This window comes from Panthera uncia, chromosome B4, assembly GCF_023721935.1.
Source record: "Panthera uncia isolate 11264 chromosome B4, Puncia_PCG_1.0, whole genome shotgun sequence".
Classification (NCBI taxonomy): Eukaryota; Metazoa; Chordata; class Mammalia; order Carnivora; family Felidae; genus Panthera; species Panthera uncia.
In genome coordinates this window covers 136,602,106-136,608,808 of record NC_064809.1, presented here as the reverse complement: position 1 = coordinate 136,608,808, position 6,703 = coordinate 136,602,106, and positions in this window count along the sequence as shown.

Sequence of the window (6,703 nt, the reverse complement as noted above, 5' to 3'; positions counted from 1 at the left end):
CTGCACCCTAGAGATGGGCATGTCCAGAGGGACAGAATTGTCGATCGGGGCCCAAGCAGAAGTCTCTGAGGCCATAAGCTGGTGGGAATACATAGATGGTCGTGTTGACATGTTGCTGGAGGCTGACAATATTGCTGGTGGGAGAGCCAGAAACTTCTGTGAGCTGAGTCAGGTGGCCCTGGCCGGGGGAAGGAAGGGTAACCCTGGCGACATATGCCAGAGCCTTCACTATAGTGAGTGCCTACTTTGTAGGGCACAGGACTTTGCCAGAAGCATTTCCGAGTTCTTGTCCCAGCTGGGGAAAGGCTCTCGCCCTCACGGGAGCCCCCTCCGGCCTTCCCGTGTGCCCAAGGTGGGGCCTCCCTGCCCATGTGGCAAGTGCTCATGGGAGTGGACTGGGGGAGCCATGCACCCTTCTCAGGGCTGTCCTCCCAGAGGTCTCTGGAACCAGAAATCTGTCCTCTCACAGCTCTGGGGAGCCGACGTGCACAAGCCAGGTGCCCACTGGTGCAACACTGCCTCCAGAAGCCCCAGCAGGGGAGGGTCCCTCCTTGCCTTTTCCAGCTTCTGGTGGCTCCAGGTGACCCCCAGGGTCTGAGGCGAGCGACCTGGGGACTGGATGCCGTCTGTGCATGAGATCTGCACTCTGGTTGCCCAAGCTGTTTCCCACAGCCGTGTGGGTTAGCAATGCTAATACCGCTACATGGATGTGCTAGAACCGACCAGTTCGGCAAACGGAGTGTGGATGAGTTCATAGTGTTAGAGCTGGATTTACAGATAAGCAGCCGGAAGAGCCTGGAACGATCCATGAGGTGATAGACACGATGAGCTCATGTTTAGCCTAATATAGATGCAGATGGCTACGTATGGGATATTTATAGGTCTGTGTATATTCATGGGTTTGTATAACACGTATATTCCCTCTCTGGAGCTGGAGGGTCCAGGAGCATTGACTCCCTAATGGCAACTATCACACATACGCAACATCAGATTTTGGTTTCTGGTTCCATTCTCTAAAAACAAACCTACTGACCGAAGCAAAAAACGAAAACCAAGCCTCTTTGGAGAAGCGGCTGATTTCCGGGCTGGGGCAGGAAGTACATGAGAGGAGTCTGAAGCAGGCTCTGGAGCCAGAAAGTCCGAAAGCTCTCAGGGAAGTCAAACAACCGCGATGGAGGCACATCAAATGGAAACACGAGCCACATCAAAGAGCTCCTGACGGCCAAAGCCAGACGGATCGGGACACCGAAATAAATAGAGCAGTGTTGGGTTACCACCCAAAGTATAAGTACTCGTGAGTACAGGCTGATGTAAAAGATTGCACAGATAAATAAATGGGGTAAGACAAAGTCTCTCACGTAGACAAATCCCGAATGATTTATACAGATAATCTGTCCTCGAGGAGAAGGAGCAAGGCTCCTGACCGCTCACGTGTGGGCTGCATGTTGTGGCTTCCTTCCAAAGAGGACCATGTGGCCAGGAGAGCGACTTGGCGACACGCTTCAGCCCGATGGTCCAGCTCGACACCAGTGCCATCGGTCACGTGGACGGTGCAAGTCCTCACTACAGTGTGATGGGAAAGGCACTTCACCATTAGGGATACTCTTCCAGATCCGGAACCCGGTGTAACCATGAGGAAAACAGCACACAAACCCCAGGGGAGGACCTTCCATGTAATAGAAGGCAAAACTGTCAGCTTCGTAAAAAACAAGGCAAGTCTATGAAACGGTCAGTGCCAAGAGTCACCCAAGGGGGCGTGGTGGCTGAGTAATGTGGTACCACGGGTGGAATCCCAGAAAAGAAACAGGACTTTAGGTAAAACGTAAGAGAGTCCGGGTGGAGTACCAACTTTAGTTAATAATATGGCATTAATCTCACTTCATCAGTTGTGACAAATGTACTGCGTTAATATAAGGTATTAATAAAAAGCGACTATGTGGTGTAGATGGAAACTCTTTGTAATCTCTTTGCAACCTCTGTGCCAATCTGAAGTTCTTCCTGAAAGAAAAGTTTATCAAAACGGTCTTGTAAAGGGCGGATGCATTTTAACAGCAAACCAGTTGTAATTGGCAAGAAAAAAAAGGACAGACTCTTCGAAGAAGGACAAGTCCTTTCTTCTTGTAAAAGTATGATCCAGGCAAAAAAGGTTGTGTGACGATAAAACTAAACAACAAAGGAAAATTAGGGCGGGAAGGAAATTGCAACACGATACGTGATTTCCAGCTTAGTGGATGGTCAGCTCAGTGAACAAGGGGGGCCGAATCAACTGGAAGCCGACACTTTATCTGAGCCAGACACTTTGCGTATATGATTATGTGCTGAGTGCTTGACATCATTGGAAATGCTTTCCGATATGTTTCAAGCATGCAAAGATAATACATAACACGCACCCAAGTCTGTTAGATTGTTACACTTCCTTCTTTCTTTCAAAGCATTTCTTAAAAGAAATGACGCATTAAAGTTCAGCGGAACCCCACCTTTTCCAGTTCTCTTCCTCCCCTCCTGAGTTTGGCTTCTGGTTTTCACACTCCTATTTTTATATGTATACGATGTATGCATTCATGAATAAGTGAGATATATTATTGATTTCTATTGCTTTAAAGTTTTATGTTGCTAGAATTGCTATCTTTCCTTTTGCAACTCGTTCTTTTTTTGTTCAACATTACGTGTTGAGTTTTATCCTTACAGAAACCCATGCAGTTTTAACATTTGGCATTTTGCGTTTGAAATGCTGATGGTATGGCTCCGTATTCATGTGGCAAATTCTCCTTGCATCTGTTAATGGCCATTTAGGTCGTTTCCAAAATTTCTGGGTTGGAAGGTCTAGGCATCTTTGGCTTTTCCTTGATGTTACGAAATGGCTGTTGCATGAGGTTATACTGCCTCGCAGCATATGCAAGCATCTGGCATGGGATAGGAGGCTTAGGGTGGCAGTTTAACTTTTCGTCATTGTAGACGGGCTGGAGAAGGCAGGACCGGAGAGGGCATCGTGGGAACAAGGCATGGAGCCTGAAGTTGGAAATGGAGAGCCACGTGTGTCCAGCGACCTGCTGGGATTGGCAGTGGGAGCCCACGGGAGGTGGTGGAAGGGCAGCCCCTCCTCTGTGTGTCCTCAGCCAGGCGTCTGGGGCCCCTGGTCCGCAGTGAGGTGGTCCAATAAGGAGCGGATGTGCAGCGGTGTGGGGGTGGCCTGGAGCCCGCCAGGCACCTTAGCGTCTGTTAACTTCCTTCTCTAATCATGAGCTTTAGAGCAATGGCTCTGTGCTATGTCCACCTTCCCAAATCTCACGCTCAGTGATGGAACCCCAAGGAGGAAGGTGAAGGGAAACAGAGCTGCTGGCTCAACCACGGTGGCCCCTTCCTCCCGCAGAGCATCCAGGGATGCCACTCTGGAGTTGACCCCTGACCCAGCGTGCTCTGTGCTCTTCTTATCTTCTCGCTTGTGAATCTGTCTTTCCTCCTCCCCCCCGCCTTTTGCAAGCTTAGCTCTTCTATGAAAAGTATGTGTTCATTGCATTTTATCTTACATTTCCAGGGGAATTGCATTTGTAAGGGATTTTGTTTTTAATTCACTGATCTGTCCTATTGCTGGAACCGGAAACTTGACTACCAAGTGTAATACCCATCCCCAGGCCTCTGAGGTGCATGTTTAGGTACACGTTTTCCAGACGATCCACATCCACACCATGCACGCCGGCACTGTGACCGTGTGGCCGAGCAGAGAACGTGCCTGTCTTTGCCGCCCTGAAGTCTGCAGATTCCCGTGCGGATGCTGTTTCCGTGGGGGTTGGTCAGGAGCCTGTGTCTTGTGAAACCTGGGCTCTGTCGCTCCTGGGGCGCTCCCCCAGGAAGGCGCTGCCTCCCGCCCACCCGGGTGCACCTGCTGTTGCTGCTTGGTGGCTGATGGCACCCGGCGGGTTGGGTGTGAGCGTCGGGCTGTCGGCTCTTTGCTTGGCCGGGTCAGCCACATTTTCCAGCGTCTGTGTGTCCCTTGGGCAGCGATCCCGTGCCTTCCGCTGTTTTCTGTCAGCTCCTGCAGCCCAGGTGGGGTGAGCACACAACCCCTTTATTGTTTCTCCTGCCTCAAATTCAACCTCTTACTCTGGTAAGAGTGGTCTGTAGTCTGGTGGTCTCGTGGTCTGGTGGTCTGTAGTCGTGGTGGGAGGAGCTTTCTGACCCTAGAAGTTTCGGGGGTGTGCTCTGTACTTGGTAGGGTGGGCGGACGTGTTCCCCCCGATTCCATACATCAGAGTCCTGAATCCCAGGACTGTAGAACGTGACTGTATTTGGAGTCAGGGTTTTTGCGGAGGTGGTTAAGGTAAAACAAGGCCCTTCGGGTGGGCCCTCACCCAGGCTGGCTGGGGTCCTCATAAGAAGAGGAGGTCAGGACACAGACAGGCACAGGAGGGTCAGCCACGTGAGGACACAGGGAGGATGCTGGTTTACCAGCCCGGGAGAGAGGCTCAAGAGGCAGCAGCCCACCCACGCCATGATCTCGGACTATGGGAGGATAAATGTCTGTTGTTAAAGCCTCCCTGTCTGTGGTATTTGTTACACAGCCCGAGCTGACCAGTGCATCAGTCAGCATACCAGTCAATGCCCCTGCCCCCCAAGTGCTCCGGGGGTGGGCACATGACCCACGTGGGGGTTTTTCCTGCAGCCATTGAGAAGAAGAAGGCCTCACCCCCAAATACTCTGGAGCAGTCTGCGTGCAGGCCAGGGCAGCTGTTGGCCACCGTGGTCCCCTCATGGAAGAAGGTGCCGGAACGAGGCTTAGTACAGAGCAGGGCAGAGCTGGGACATGGAGAGAGGCCACACCGCAGAGGCCGGGTTGTGTCTAGGTCTGGCTGTGGGGGCCGTGGTGTTGGCTGGGCCACAGCCCTGGCCCTGACTTCATGCCGGGGCCCTCCTAGGGGCAGCAGGTCTGTGGCCGGGGCCTGCCCGGAACAGTGGGTGGCGGTTCATATTCCAGCGACCTCCGGCGGCCACGGGAGCGTGAGGAGCATGATGGAAACGCAGGCTGACATGAGGGATGTGCCTCTCCGGCTCTGTTTTCCTCTTCTTGGGCAAGTGGCCTGATTTTTGTAGAACGCAGCTTTTCCCGGAGGGTAAAGTGAGCAGATTTCTGGAGCTTGAAATGGCAGGAGTCATTAAATTAACCCACTTCCCCTTAGAACATCTTCCTGGTTTGTTCTGAAAGTGACAAGGGCAGTCACACGGCTGGGCTCGGCCCCCAGGCCCCGGGGAGGAGGTGGATTCTGGGACCTCGGACCTTCTCCGTGGGTCACCCCAGAGCGGTCTCCGCCTCGTGCAATATTTACCTCCCGGGAGACAGTCTCCGTTTCCCCAGCGCCCTGCCGGGACGATGGCAAGACCAGCATTAAATCGTGGGGCTCTCTTGCTCATTCATTCATTCATATGTTCGTTCACTCACTTGTTCATTCACTCACTTGTTCATTCACTCACTCGTTCGCGGGAGGCAGGGCGGGACCACACGTGTGAGTACAGCCATCACCGTGGGGCTCTCGGCACTAGACTTGGTGTTACCAGTGTAACTGAGAAACCTCTCTCATGAAGAACCGCTCATCGTGGGCGTGAAAGAACTTGCCGTTGACTGGACGTACTTCAAGCGAGGGTTCTGGGACGGGAGAGCACAGTCTGGGGACCTCCGGTGGTGTGACAGCAGAGGCCACCCCGTGGGAAAGTGAGGCCAAGCCAGACGGCGGATGGGGGGTCAGTCACCCTGTGCAGACGCCCCCCCTCAGGGAGCTGGGGGAGAAGCCCGCGCAGCCCGGGACCCGTGTCTGGAGGCCGGCAACCGCAGGACCGTGGCACCTCCGAGCCCGGGCACCGGGTGTCCAGACTGGGTCATTCCCCGAAGGGGACGGACGTCAGTTCCCCCTTTTCTGGGCACCCCGCCGCAAAAGTGAGGGGCACAGATGGGTCGCGGTCGCCCCGCTGCCCCCCAGTCCTGACCCTCGTCCGCGGGAAGGTTCACCTCGGTGGGTGGTCTCAGGGTACGAGGGGAAAACTTGCTTTGGTCGCTGTGATTTTAGCAGCAAGATCGTAAAACCCAGTAATAAGGGAAAACAGTGCAAATTGGGTTTTAAATAACGATTTGGGCTCGATGGGGGTGTCCTCTCTATTCGGTTTTCTTTGAACTCCGGCCTCTGAGGGGACGCCTGTTCCTTCTTCAGATCATGTTTATGGAGAATCTGGCAGGCCCTGGGGTCACCTGGACGGTGCATGACCATGTTCGGGAAGAAAGGCCAAAGTGAGAACAAGGTTTCCACTCACAGCCCACGGGGAGGCAGACACCCATCTGTGTCCATCTATCTCTGTCTCTGTGTCTCTGTCTCTGTCTCTCTGTCTTTCTGTCTCTCTGTGTCTGTCTCTATCTCTGTCTGTCTGTGTCTCTATGTTTATCTGTCTCTCTGTCTCTGTCTGTCTCTGTGTCTCTGTCTCTGTCTTTCCGTCTCTGTCTGTCTCTGTATCTCTGTGTCTGTCTCTCTCTGTGTTTCTATGTTTATCTATCTGTCTCTGTCTGTCTCTTTCTCTGTGTCTCTGTCTCTATCTTTGTCTCTATCTGTCTCTCTATGTCTCTGTGTCTCTGTCTCTCTGTGTCTGTGTCTGTCTCTGCTCTGTCTCTGTCTCCATCTGTCTCTCTGTGTCTGTCTCTCTCTGTGTCTCTGTCTCTATGTCT